The sequence below is a fragment of the Elaeis guineensis genome, chromosome 1 (genome assembly GCF_000442705.2).
Source record: "Elaeis guineensis isolate ETL-2024a chromosome 1, EG11, whole genome shotgun sequence".
NCBI classification, from domain to species: Eukaryota; Viridiplantae; Streptophyta; class Magnoliopsida; order Arecales; family Arecaceae; genus Elaeis; species Elaeis guineensis.
Window position 1 is genome coordinate 120,391,733 of NC_025993.2, and position 13,526 is coordinate 120,405,258.

The window sequence follows — 13,526 nt, forward strand, 5'->3', positions numbered from 1 at the left end:
ATTTGTTAGAAGTTTCAAATTTGAAATTCAAAATTTGAAATTTGAAATTTGGTTGAAATCTCAAATTTGAAATTTGAAATTCGAAATTTGAAATTTGAAATTCAAAATTCAAAATTCAAAATTTGAAATTTGGTTGAAATCTCAAATTTGAAATTTGAAATTTGAAATTCGAAATTTGAAATTTGAAATTCAAAATTCAAAATTTAAAATTCAAAGATTGAAAATTCGAAATTTAAAATTTGGTTGAAATCTCAAATTTAAAATTTAAAATTTGAAATTTAAAATTTGAAATTTAAAATTCAAAATTTAAATTTTGAAATTTATATATTTAGATATACTTAATCCAAGTAGCAAGTAATCTAATTGGGTTGGTTGCCATGGCCGTCCGGTCATAGGAGAAAAGTAGGGTTTAAAGGTCCTCTCTTCCCATTCGATGGGGTCTCCTATGGCGGTAGGGGTGCCGATGCAATTATATCCCATGCCGATGAAGCAGCGAAAAGACTTAATTAAGAAATTTATCATGAATGTGTTAGATTAGATCTAAAAAAAAATTTATGATTTATTTTGAGTTATTTTCTGTTATGAAATGAGCAATGGAATTGCTGTTTATGAAATGTGCTGACCCGTTTGTGAAATGAGTTAACACATTTGGTGAACAGAAAATAAAATCTTTCAAATTTGAAAATTATTTTCGAAATGCCAAACCCTGACCCATCAGCCCAAGTACTTAATTAAAAGAATTAAGTGTTGTCTAGTAGGTCTAGAATTGTGAATTAAGACCTAAGACAATTGCATAAACTTTTGGGTCAATGGGTTAGATGAATTAGGTCCATAATTGAGTTAGACCTAAGGTTAGTTTAAAAAAATGGACGAATTGGAGTAATTGGTCAAATCTAATCAAAAGTTGAATTAGATTAGGTCAAGGATACTCTAGACTCAACTTCAATAGTTGTAGTTGAATGGGTCCATGTCTTTAACTAGACCAAGATGGACTTAATTCATGGCTACGCGGTGGAGCTCTATTTACTAAGTTGATCAAAATTAAAACTAATGAACCGGTTGGTGTCTAAGGTAAGTTCGGCAGTTTTGACCAGTGGTTCTTAAGCGGGAGCTACTCGCATTGATTCGATCATTGACGAGTTAATGGCAAATCTCCACCACTGATCTCACTTACCTGGCCAATCTGGTAAGTTAGATTTTGATTAGATCACTTGGTGATTAGAGCTCACCCATGTCATTAGGTAAATCAGTAAGACTGATTTAGGTGCTCCTAATGCCAGCTTTAATTAAATCTTTTTTAATCTGACTTGGTGAAGTCAGTGGGAGGATTGAAATTGGCTGGATGATTTCTTCTCTACTATTCTTTAATAAAATCTTCAAAATTATTAGGTCCCTAAAATGATTAAGTTATAATGATAACTAAGTCATAGCCTCCCATTAAGTGAATGATAATGAGTCCATTAGTTCAATGATCATTGGAGGCCCAAAGGCCTGGTGCTCATTGGCCAATGGAATTATTATTCATAATATGATAATTTGATTGAGTCTTTCTGATGGTGGTTAGGTTGGCTGGCCAAAGTCGGGCCTGATCATTTATTGGTCCGATTCACTAAATTAAGTCATGTTAATGGTTGGACCTAACCAGATCTTTTCAGTGGAGGCCAAAGCCTACTGATTAGGTTCTGGGGCAAAATAAATTACTAGAAGTTGTTTAGAGAAACAACTGGTTAAGAACCTACCCATAGATGCACATGGGTTGACCAACCAAAGTTGGACTCGTGTGTAGTCTGTGTGGATTCTAGTACCCATTAAGGAATTAAAGTAATTCCTCGAATTGGAGGATGAGGCTACCAGTTCGTAAAAATATTGAGAAAAACTTTAGACTAAAGTCCAAGTCTTTAGTATTAATTTATGTACTAATAGAGGTCTCGTTTTCCTTTAAGCAGCTATGGCCACTACCCTGTCGCTCCGATCATTATTAGATAATGACAAGCTCATGGGACCCAATTTCGATAGCTGGTATCGAAAATTGAAAATCGTCCTTGAGCATGAACGGATCCTTTATGTAGTAACGGATCCAGCACCTGAGGAGCCAGCTCCGAACGCTAGTAAAGCGATCCGAGACACTTACTTGAAGTGGCTCAATGACCGCACCACCGTTCGATGTATTATGCTGGCAGCAATGAATGACGAGTTCAGCCGAAGGTTTGAGAACGCCCAGCCACAGGAGATGCTTCAAATGTTGAACGACTCCTTTGGCACGCCTGACGACGTTGAAAGGCACAAAACTAGTTGTGCTATTTTCAATGCTCGAATGAGGGATGGGGCCTCAGTCACTGATCATATACTGTATATGATCGAGATGATTGAGCGCCTAAGCAAATTGGGCTTTCCTCTGCACGAGCAGCTCGGTAAGGATGCGATCCTTAATTCCTTGCCCAAGTCCTTCCTCCCATTCCTTACTCATTTTCGAATGACAAAGCTTGCAGTAAACTACCACGGATTGTTGGGGTTGCTGCAGAACTTTGAGAAGGATCACCAACTCCATAAGGAGTCGGTGAATGTAGTGGGAGGGTCTTCTTCTCGTCGTCAACCCTTTGGGAAGGGGAAGAAGAACAAGAAGAAGAAAAATAAGAAGGTGCAATCTCATGCTGGGACAGTAGCACGGGGTCAGACCAAGAAGCGCAAGCATGACCAGAGCCAGACGGAGTGCTTCTTTTGCAAGAAGCACGGGCATTGGAAGAGGAACTGTCCTCAATACATTGCCTCCCTGGACCCGAACAGGCCAAAGAAGAAGCAAGGTAATTATATGATAACTCCTTGTAACTTTTCGATTTGTGATACTACTGCCTGGGTATTGGATACCGGAAGCCGTTATCATATTTGTAATTCGATGCAGGGTCTGTAGGTTAGTAGGAGATTTGATGAAGGCGAGAGGTTCCTGAATGTTGGAGATGGAAGCAAAGTTCCAGTTCTAGCTTTAGGAATCATGAGTCTTGTAATCAATTCTCGTAATGTAATTCTGAGTGAATGTCACTATTGTCTAAGTTTTTTATTAAATATTATTTCTGTAGGCCTTTTGGCCATGTACGGTTATGATTTTTTAATAAAAGGAAATATTTGCAATATCATTTTGAATGGTGTTACAATATTTGTTGGACAATTAAATAATGAAATTTACTGACTATCACAGCCTGTTAATGTGGTTCAAAAATTCGGTAAACGCTCTAGAATAGATAATGTGTCAGAAGTCTACCTTTGGCACTGTAGGCTAGGTCATATCAATAAGAACAGGATAAACAGGTTGGCTCAAGAAGGAATTCTTGAAGTTAGTGATTGTGAATCACTTCCAACCTGTGAGTCCTGTCTTCTTGGAAAGATGACCAAGTCACCTTTTACTGGAAAAGGTGAGCGAGCCAGTGAACTCTTAGGTCTGGTACATTCTGATGTATGTGGACCCATGAGCTCAAGTGCAAGAGGTGGATTTTTCTACTTCATAACATTCACAGACGACCTATCTAGGTATGGGTATGTCTATTTAATGAAGCATAAGTCGGAATCATTTGAAATGTTCAAACTATTCTGAAATGTGGTAGAAAAACAAACTGGGAAGTATATTAAAACTCTTCGATCTGATCGAGGAGGTGAATACCTTTCCAATGAGTTTCTGACGTATCTAGGGGAGAATGGGATTCTCTCTCAGTGGACTCCTCTTGGAACACCACAGCATAATGGTGTGTCTGAAAGGAGGAATCGGACCCTGTTAGACATGGTTCGATCCATGATGGGGTTTGCTGGTCTGCCGATCTCCCTCTAGGGATATGCGCTCGAATCGGCTTGTTACCTTCTAAATAGAGTTTCGAGTAAGTCTGTAGCCAAAATGCCATATGAGATATGGATAGGACGTAAGCCAGTACTCTCGCACCTTAGGGTTTGGGGGTGTCCGGCTTATGTTAAACGTTTAATTACAGACAAGCTTGGACCTAGGTCTGACAAGTGTAATTTTATAGGGTACCCAAAAGAGACCAAAGGATATTATTTCTACCTTGCTGATGAGCAAAAGGTGTTTGTCAGCCTTAAGGCAATCTTTTTAGAAAAGAAGTTCCTTAGTGAAGGAACTGTTGCCTCTAAAGTCGAACTTGACGAAGTTCGACAGGTGGAAAAACCGACACATGTTACTGAACCTGAACCGGATTTGATTAGATCAGATCCGGAGCCCATTGATTATGCACCCTTAAGGCGGTCTGGTAGAGTACCACATCAACCGGACAGATACTATGGTTTTTTGATCCGGGATGGTGATCCTATCGAACTTGATGAAAACGATGAGGATCCGATCACCTACATGGATGCAATGCAGAGACCTGACTCTGAGAAATGGCTAGAGGCCATGAAATCCGAAATGGAGTCCATGAAGGTCAACGATGTGTGGACATTGGTTGACCCACCCGAAGGAGTAAAACTCATAGGGTGTAAGTGGGTCTTCAAAAGGAAGAGGGGCGCAGACGGAAAGGTGGAGACCTATAAAGCCCGTCTGGTTGCCAAGGGATATCGTCAACGTTATGGTATAGACTATGACGAGACGTTTTCTCCTGTGGCAATGCTCAAATCCATTCGGATTATGCTTGCGATAGCTGCCCATCTGGACTATGAAATCTGGCAGATGGATGTGAAGACAGCTTTCCTAAACGGAGAGCTGGATGAAGAGGTGTATATGATACAACCTGAAGGGTTCACATCCACAGATGAGTCTAAGGTGTGCAAGCTACAGAGGTCCATTTATGGACTTAAGCAGGCATCTCGGAGTTAGAACATACGTTTTGATAGGACGATCAAAACGTATAGCTTCGTTAAGAACGGAGAAGAACCCTGCATTTATAAGTGGGCTAATGGTCCAGCAGTAGTATTTCTTGTATTGTATGTGGATGACATTCTCTTAATCGGGAATGATGTCCCTGCATTACAGGGAATAAAGATTTGGCTATCGTCACAGTTCTCCATGAAGGATTTGGGAGAAGCTTCCTACATCCTAGGGATGAGGATCTATAGGGATAGATCCAAAAAGTTGCTTGGCTTATCCCAGTCCACGTACATTGATACTATACTGAAAAGGTTCAGCATGGAAAATTCCAAGAAAGGCTATCTACCGATAGGCCATGGAATTTCTCTCTCGAAGAGGGATTGTCCGACAACACCTCAAGAGAGAGAGCGTATGGGTAGGATTCCATATGCTTCGGCAGTGGGATCTATCATGTACGCCATGACATGTACACGACCAGATGTGGCATACTCACTAGGGGTAGTGAGTAGATACCAATCTGATCCAGGAGAGAATCACTGGAAGGTTGTTAAAACCATCCTGAAGTATTTAAGAAATACTAAGGACCAGTGGCTTATATATGGTGAATCGGACTTGAGACTTATAGGGTTTACAGACTTTAGTTTCCAGTCTGATCGCGATGATAGCAAGAGTGTGTCAGGATTTATTTTTACCCTTAATGGTGGGGCTGTCTGCTGGAAGAGTTCCAAGCAGCACACTGTGGCTGATTCAGTATGCGAGGTGGAGTATATTGCTGCATCAGATGCTGCCAAAGAAGCGGTGTGGCTGAGAAAATTCATCACCGAGCTCGGAGTAGCACCCTCCCTTGTTGGTCCAGTTCTGCTCTACTGCGACAGCTCTGGAGCCATTGCTCAGGCGAAGGAACCAAAGGCACACCAGCGGACGAAGCATATTCTGCACCGCTACCATCTCATCCGGGAGATCGTGGATCGAGGTGACGTCGACCTTCAAAAGATCGACGGAAAGGAGAACCTGGCCGACCCATTCACTAAAGCCATTGCGGTGAAGGAGTTCAACGACTACAAGTCGAAGATGGGTATTAGATACTGCACCGATAGATTTTAGGCCAAGTGGGAGATTGTTGGAAATAGTGTCCCAAAGCCAATCGTCAGCCTGTTGACGGTTGTGCTCCTTTTGTATTAGTACATGAATTATAAATAAATAAAAATTATTTTGATATTTTTTCATCATAAATGTTTCATCTTCTAATGAACTCCTGTGTTGTGGTGAAGTCCTTAGGACTATTTAGACTCGACAAAGGAGGATTTGTCGTTTAGTCCTTAAACATGTTCGCGACCAAATGATACGTTGTTACCAAGGACGATAATATTTATCGAGCATAGGTCGTTGTGTGCCATATGGGTTGGTTGTCCTCATAACCAAAGAGTGTGGAGACACTGGTATGGCATACAGGTGAGATGTAATGGTACATCTGCACTGAACGTGACCAACTCCGGAGCTATTTCTGCTGTCAAGATTTGCTCCGATGGGATATGGGTATAAATGTCCCTCCGACCTGAGACCGCCACGGTGACTTGCAAGCAACTCACTGCACTTAGGCACTGGACTACCTGAATTTCTAATTCAGTGACGGAAGGTTGCTGGGTGTAGTCAAGTACTTGACTTGTCGGTGCGTGTGTCAAGATGGGATTGACCACTCCAGTTTAGGAGCTGTGTACAGTCGTGTTTCAATTTAGCAAAACCTTGGCCAGGGTAGTCCTAGTGAGGAGTCACAGGACTAATTGAGTTGAGCACGATTCGGATGATATCATCAGGGTTGACAGTTTAACCCTGAGTCATCCTAAACACAGGGATCAAAAGGGATGAATTATACGGTAACCATATTCACGTAGGTTCTGAATGTTGCGATTGCAATTATTCGACCTATCCGATCATCGGGTACCATTGCTAGATGGTCACTTCGATTAGTACAGAAATTGGTTCCTGTGCTACCGGCTTAGGTTCGAACCTGCGTGGTCACACACATTAGAGGTTCCTTTCTGATCTGATGGTTGATTATGAGTCTTATCTATCTGAAACTCTATGATTGAGAATTAAGATTCTCTAATCATGAGTTCCACACATTTTGGGTACCGGGGTCAAAATTTTGAATTTCGAATTTTGAATTTGAAATTTGAACTCTTTGATCAGGGTTTCATATCGATGGTCTCTGATGCCTGATTGCCCATCGGATTTGGACTCAACATTTATGAGAGGTTTAATTAGTGATTTAATCACTAATTAACTCAATTTGATTGAGTAATTATTTTTGGATCAAGTCCAATTGAATTGGATTCAGTTTGGATTGACCCGATTAGGTTAAATGTTGACCTAATCGCTAAGGTGGTTTAGTCCCTGATTTGATCAGGGGTTAGGTTTAGTTAATTTCTGATTTGATTAAGATTTTATTAAGCCTAATTATGTTGGATTTAATTTGGTCTAATTGTGCTCAACCTATTTTAAACTAGGTTGGCTCAATTTGAATCAAACCACCTTGTTTTAAATTCCCTGCGTCACCCAACTTCCTTGCACCCATTTGAATTCACGAGAAGAAACTTCTCGTGAAATTTTTCTCACGTAAAACCCTTCCCCACATCCTCATTTGTGCGCCATATGGATGGATAAATTAATTAGTTAGCCATTCAAATTCAAAGCATGTTTGAATTTGAATGGATAACTTATTACTTGCCCTTTCATCCTTATCCATTTTGTGCGCCACATTACTTACACGAGAAAAGGTTTCTCGTGAAACTTTTTCATGCACAAAGAGCCACACCCCTTCTCTTCTCACGCCCAAAAGGATAGGGATAAGTTGGTTTTTGTTTGAATTAAAATTTGATTTGAATTCAAATGTGTAACCTCTTGTCTTTATCCTCTCACGCGGATAAGACACGTTCGATGTTGTTTTAAAAAGAGGAGAAAAGTGGGACGTGCGTAAAAAAAATTAGGAGAGAAACTTTGGGGCGTGAGGAAGGCTTCTGCGCAAGGTGAAGGTCCAAAACCTTCCGAGAGAAAAAGAAAGAAAAGAGAGAAAATTGGGCGCAGGGTTTTTGGTGTGTACCCTAGGGTTTCTACCTAGGGTTCGAGAAGTGAGATTGGTGTGCCACGAGTATCGTGAGTCCACCAAATTTCAGAGAGAGATCCATCAGCCTCTCAAGTAACTGTGCAGACGATCCAGAGCATCCGAGAAGTTGGCACACATCGATCGAAGGAGTTCGATCAACATCTGCCATCAAAAGGGTGAAATCACGAACTAGCATTCGTGAGGAGCTGATCAGACGGGAGCTTCGTGTGGACGATCCGCAGAGGCCAGACAGTTGGGTGGCTGCGACATGATGATCAGAGCCCTCCGATGGTGATCAGATTGTGGTGATCGACTACCCGCAAAAGGTGATGTGTTCTGACACAGTACTGTAAAATGTTTACTGATTCAAATTTGAATTTTAAATTTAAATGTATGCTGTTGTATCATATTTAGATCCTAGTGTAGGGTTAATTAGTATTAATTAATGAGATTAATTAATAATTCCGCTGTAAAATAGTAATTTTGAAAAAATTTTAAAATTACCATTTTGCCCCTGCACTAAATTTTTGCTTCAAAAAATAACTCGGATCCGATAGGAAAAGTGACTCGGGTTCGCACAACAGCTACCTCTCATCGCCTGATTCCAAGATCGGACTTGAGAGTTGGGGGGTAGATCCTCGTCACTTATCCAGCTAGCCTGCTTCCTTGCCTCTCGACTGACCATTTGCACTTCACTGATCAAGCTACTATTATTCAACCCGACTCCTACCAATGGGCCTTGTCTAAATTGGATACTCGCCGACTAGGATCGATGATACATGACTGGCTAGAAGCAATGGGCTTAGCTGAGTCAGCGCTTTACCGAATAGGTTCGACACACGATCTATGCATAGTCTGCAATGATACTCGGCACATGACTGACTACATACTTGGTGTCCTACCAGCTGGCTTAATCAGTGACTGGGTGACACCGCTCAACAGACTCATTCAGTTTATGATCGAATCCGAGAGCAGGTGCGCTAGCTAAGCAGCTAAACATCAAGCATGACTGTCATGCTATCCCATCAGATCATATCAAGTCTCTTCACCCAGGAGCCATATCCTGCACCTCTAGCTACACACCGTGAAAAGAAACCACGAAGTCATTAATTATGCCTATGAGCTCATTAATTGTACCCCACATGTGATATGGCATACTGCCACAGCCACCTGTGCATCGAATGAGTGGCATGTCCGCTGGCAGAGCCAATGGAGCGGCCTGTACTGCTCAGTACGGATAAGAAATCTAGAATGGGCTCTCCTTTTCTCCCCCAACCTTAATCCCTCTATAAATAGAAGTAAGCGAGGATCCCTCCAGGTATGCAATACTCGCTCTATGCTGAGACTTTGCTTCTCCTTTCATTGAGTTTCATCCTTGACTTGAGCGTCAGAGGGTCCTCATCGGAGCCACCTCCAGTGGGACTTGCCTTGCAGGTCTCGTCTCCCCCGACAGCTAGCATTCCATCAAGATTCGATCATACCGGCATCATGCGGAGATCATCCCCAGCTCATGTCTCCAGCCCTCACTTTTGCCCTTGACCATTTTTACTGTGTCCTCTCTTTGGTGGATGAGTCTCCTTTTCGATTTTCTGCCACACATTAGACGCATCTACTCGGCTCCAGGCCGACCACCCCATCATAGATAGGCTGCAACATGAGGTTTTCTTCTCATGGCTTTATTACATATAAGAGGTTTAGTAGCACAACCCACTGCATATGGCTCCTGCAACTACAGAGTCTAGAATGGATCAGATGTATGCAACTTTAATCCTACATGCAAAGATGTTGTTTCCTTGTATATAGGAGGTTTAGTGATTTGTTGATAATCACCATTTTCCCTCTTATAGGTTATACATCCTTTTATTTTGCGGGCCCTGGATTTAGCCCAGCTCTACCTGGAGGTGCATTTACTGGTGATCAATCATTAGAATAAGCTTTTGGGTTTTGATCAAAATAATTTGAATTCATCATCTTGGCTCCACAATCTAATCTTCCTTGCTTTGTCAAAGTATTATGTATAAGAGATAGTGTTGGCAGTTTCCAATTGCCAAATTTTGATAGAGTTATTGATTGTATAAATCTCCAAAATCATATTGCCAAATATTCAAGAGATCACCAAAACATATGCTTGGAATCTATTATCGAAGCATATTCTTGGAATATTCCTAGAATTTGCTAAATCTCTAAGATTATATAACCACTTAGCAAGGGATTCTCAAAGCATATTCTTGAGATCTATTGTTATATATGTCCATCCTTTTATCTATTATCCTTGCAGGCGATGATAGAGAAATACTAATAACTCTTGTTTCCTTTCTACATGGTGTCAAAGCCTCTCTTGTAGTTTCTCTAGTCACTTATTTGCATTTTTTATCCTTTTATTTCTTCATTCTTATCCAAACTAGCTTTCGCAATGGCATCTTCAAGTTTTCTCATCCCCATGCCAAACATGCTTCCACTAAGTGTTGTCCAACATAATAGAGATAACTTTATCACCTGGAAGGCATGCATCTAACCTCTCCTCACTACCAACTCATGAGATCCTATTGATGAAAAGTTCTTAAGATAGGATGTACTTTGCTTAGCATACAAAAGTGCAAGTAGTAGTTCCAATAGAGTGGCAATCACTATTTGCTCCTGCTCATAGGTGATCAACTCAATAAGGATTATCACTAGGTCCATAAAGTGCTGCAAATGGCATCTCCTATTGACAAAAATAGTAACAATAATATTGCAGAAACAAAGCAATAAATTTGAATAAGAAACATATTTGAATAATAGAATAATAGAACAAGACTTGCACCGCCACCTTCTCTTCTTCAGTAGCCATCCATGCGCAATCTATATGCTAGGGAGCAACCAGTTAAAGTTTACATTCCTTCAAGAGTTGGAATGCATCAATCATATTATCAGACACATTTTCCTTTGAATTTGTGGCATCCACCATACTGATGAATTTAAGGGCAAGTACAGCTCTGGGTCTTACTTCTAGTTACTAGATCCTCTATTACTTTTACAAACTATTCAAGTTTAAATTTTATGTGCACCAAATTTTTATGGTCTACATCTGCCACTCAAGTTCATCTTTTCTAAGAGGTGAACCTACTAATCTCTTTGGTGAAGCAAGTAACTGGTGAGCTTGCAAGATCTTAATTAGCTTTTCTTTCAAAGTGGCCAAATTAGATGACCACGGAATCTAAAGTTATGTCGAAGGACATGGTGCTAGACACATCCCATAAGCCTCCTGATTGTCGACTAATAGGATGTAGGGGATATTGTTTACATCATATTTAGACCAATATCTACAATTCAAAGACCGATCAATAATAGGTCCTAAAATGCCATTTAGTATAGATTGAGTAATAACATCTTAGGCAAGTTGTACAAGAGGCTTTGGAAAGATGTCAATATTAAGTACTAAGGTATAAACCCATAGTCTTAGGAGAAAGTCATACTTAGCCACTAGGCCAAGTTTAGCCTTTTATCAAGTACCAAACTAGACCGAAATATCAAGGTTTCTAGCCAACACACTAAGGATTCTGGTTGAAACACCAAAGGTACAAGCCAAAATACTAAAAATACAGACTGAGTGATATGAATTGAGGATGGGCCCTTAGTGGAGTGGAGTCTAAGGGTGGCAGTTGACTAGCGGCTACCACTATCCATGCATAGAAGAAGTAGTCGAACTGCCTAGCATGCATGGCAATGGTGACCAATATAAAGTAATAATAGTAAAAATAAGTATCTAGTATGAGCAGTGGTACCCATCTTCTTACCCATGATATGAGATGAAGGCTAGCACTATCTATTATGCATTAAATATTGGGCCATATGGCACATTAGCAAGGATAAGTGATAGAACTAATTAATAATGCTCATTTTAGCATATCCATATGTGAGTATATTAGTAGCACTACCTAATGCTCTTGCCAGTAGTGGGTGATATAGCATACAATGGTAAAGACAAGTGTCAAAGTAGTAAATAGGGGCCACCTATACCTATCCAAATCTATCATCTTCAAAGATGATATATAACGATAGCAAAAATCTTTGGATCTATACTACTTTCATATCTTTCGTTCCATTACCATTTTTGTGGCTACTTTAATATCGGTAGTAAACCTGTCATATCTACCCCTTCCTGTTAGACTTGTCTTACAACTCTCTAGCAAGCAAGCTGCGAAATAAATTTTTTTGGTATACCCATAAAGATATCCATCTAATAAAATCAGAACACACAAGCACTCGAAAGGCCAGCCAGAGGTAAGGTTGGAGAGAACTAGAAAATAAGCACACAAGATCACTTCGGGGAGACATGTGAGTAGGAGAGATGGAGTTAGGATTTAAATTATAGGGGGTATCATCCTCCAAAGCTAATGAGAACCAGAAATTACAAAAGCATTTGAAAGTGGATTGGATATTATAGAAACAATCCAAAAGGTTTATTATTAATCTCTTTTATATTGGTAATTTCATGTGTATTGGTATATTGCCTTTTTTTGACCATTATTAACTATATTGCTTTTCTCATTCCCTGATCTCCCTTTATTGTCCATGTCCAAGGTCAAGAAGATTATGGACAAAATATAATATTTACTTAACTATATCTCATCTCTAGTACATTTACTTATTACAAGTTTCTTTTATTGTCAAGACCAACGATTTACCAACTCCCTATCTGCAGAATATTCATTGATTAAGGTCCTATGCAGTATCTGATATAAAACTTAGTAATTTGTTGCTCTATTAATAATATATTTAAGAGGCAACCTATCAACATAATGTAATTTGGCCTAATATAGAATATTAAATTAGAATTTCTATTCAACAAGTACTTGAAAGCAATATAACATGGCATCCTAATATTTCTCTAGAAACATTTATCATGAAACACAACTTCAAAATAAGCTAACTTTTATTATGCTTAGATAGTTAATCAATCTGAATAGGTTAGAAGTAACTATGATTTTTTAACACTCATAGTTGAAGAAAGATTAACCAGTTGAAATTTGAACTCATTTTGATATTGACGAGTTAGGTATGCCACCTATCTTACTTTCAATTTGGTATTGTTCTAGATTAGGTTATTTAATCTAGTCTATTAAAGAGCTTACTTGACTGAAACCGACTCGTTAATCTAATGAAAACCCTCTAAGCAAGGATCTGTTTGGATATTTTCACAAGCATGGCCTGAAAATCCTATAGAAATCGGGTCTATTGGTCCATTTAGCTTGCATTGGTCTGCCTCAATCCCAATATTTAAGCTGCAGGAAGAAAAAAGATCCATAACGATCTTTCTTTGTTTTTACCAATAGATTTGAGCTGGAAGGTGTTTGGTTGATATAATTGCATTTAAATGGGCAGTTCAATCTTTGAATCCTATAGGATTTTCAATTCTATCTTATACAAAAATCCAAACTGACCCTAAACATACACAAGCTATTCAATCATGCAACTAATCCCTTTTTAACAAATGATATTATATACAAAAATAGTAAATAATCTTACTTTTGAGTAATGCAATGATGAAATATCATGGCATAAACCCAAGTATAATAGAATATTACCAAGATAATGTCTAAATGTTGGACTACCTACCATTCAATCTCTACCCTTAGGCCA